Source organism: Pseudophryne corroboree, chromosome 3, assembly GCF_028390025.1.
Source record: "Pseudophryne corroboree isolate aPseCor3 chromosome 3, aPseCor3.hap2, whole genome shotgun sequence".
NCBI lineage: Eukaryota > Metazoa > Chordata > Amphibia > Anura > Myobatrachidae > Pseudophryne > Pseudophryne corroboree.
In genome coordinates, this window is record NC_086446.1 from 641,031,870 (window position 1) to 641,033,640 (window position 1,771).

A 1,771-nucleotide genomic window follows, 5' to 3' on the forward strand; every position below is an offset into this window, starting at 1 on the left:
CTATGGACCGGTTACTTCTGGAAATAGAACTGTTTTTCACCGGTCAACAGCTATAACACCTCGCCACGGGTAATATCAGTGTCTCATTACCATCTCTCTCCCTTTTTCTTTGTCATATTGCCGATCCAGTCATTTTACTGCAATAGAATCTTTCCTATATATTATTAGCACTTATGCAACTGTTTTGCCAGCGTTCTATAAATAATTCTTATTCTTCCACACATGTTCATGTATTCATCATTTAATAATACGTGCTTTATGTACTTATCACAACTGTAATAATAAGGAAACTTGTTGTCTGTGTACAATCATCTGCTCATCTAAATTTAGATTATATTTACTTAATCAGATATTTATTTACCTATTCATTCATATCTGTCTGATACTAGCTTTCTAGTGACATTTTTTGTATCTGTTACAATGTTTAAATATTAGCAGCTCATGCTACACAAGTATCATTATTGTTGCAATCTCTCAGCACACAATATCACAGGCTTCTAGTAGACTGTATTCTAGTGCTTTACTAAGATATTACTATTCTCTTGTTAATTTATGGCATAGATCAATGTTCAATATTTGCTGAACTCTATATCTAGCCTCAGAACGAATTGCCCCGGACCATTTTAGATATTAGTTTTTTCCGGCTATCAGATTCGAGGGATTTTTTATCTATTAGGCACCTAGGAGTCTCATCCTGCTTTTGTCTGTTTCATTCTTTTTCTATTTTTTCATGGACTCTCACCACTGATTCAGGGTCGGTCCCTGTCTAATACTGGCAGCAGATCCATCTTATCTCTGACATTCCTTGATACTATGTAGTTCGTGAACTCTCATCAGTGATTCCAGTAGCATCGGATTCTCCTTTATACTTGTCTCTACTATCATACCACACTGGTAACGCCCAAAACCGTCCGATCTTGGAAGCTAATCAGTGCAGGGCTGGGCCAGTACTCAAGTGGGCGACCCTTGAAGAATACTCAGTTTAGTAGAGAAGAGATTGGCTTATCACGCTCAGAGTCTAACACTGACAGCAGATTCACTCTGTTATCTCATTCCATACACTTTTTCTTTCTTTTTCTACGATAGCTGGGTACATTACATCATCAGGCACCCTAATTACACTAGTATTTAGCTAGCGCACTTCAGTGCCTTATTCGATACGTTTATTGATTGGGCCAATACACTTTTCTAGACCTGGGACATCGGCAGCGAATATTTACCATGCGAGTTTGAGCGTTCAATTACTATTTACTGTAGTACTGCACTATACTATTCAATATCAGCTAAATTACTGCTGTCAAGTTTGAATATTATCCTGATGCTTTTTTGACCACTGAATATTTTTATTGTTATTATATTAATTAAAGTTAATTTTTAGAAGAATTTTCTGATCGTCTCATACGTTAATTTAAGACAAGAGTGCGCCCACAATAGAGTCTCTTTTTTTCTCCCTTTGTTGTCTCTTACACCAGCACTACAGAAGATCCTATATAAGGAACATCCTATAACTCCTGTGCTTTATACATTGCCAAAACTCCACAAGGACAGTGTCCCCCCCCCCCCCCCCCGGTAGGCCTATCATATCAGCCAGGAACTCATTGCTACAAACAATAGCACAGTTGTTGGACTTTATTCTACATCCATTACTGCTGAGGAAGCAGTCATTCCTGAAGGACACTACCAGTTTTATTAAATTGTTACTTGATGTCTCGTCAGTACCACAGGATACTATCATGGGCTGTCTAGACGTATGTAGCCTCTACACCTCCAT

The 1,771-nt window shown here is 38.0% G+C and overlaps 1 pseudogene; it reads left to right on the top strand.

The window, feature by feature from the left end:
* The first annotated feature begins 873 nt into the window (after positions 1–873).
* Positions 874–992, top strand: LOC134898310 (5S ribosomal RNA; annotated as a pseudogene).
* The last annotated feature ends 779 nt before the right edge of the window (positions 993–1,771 follow it).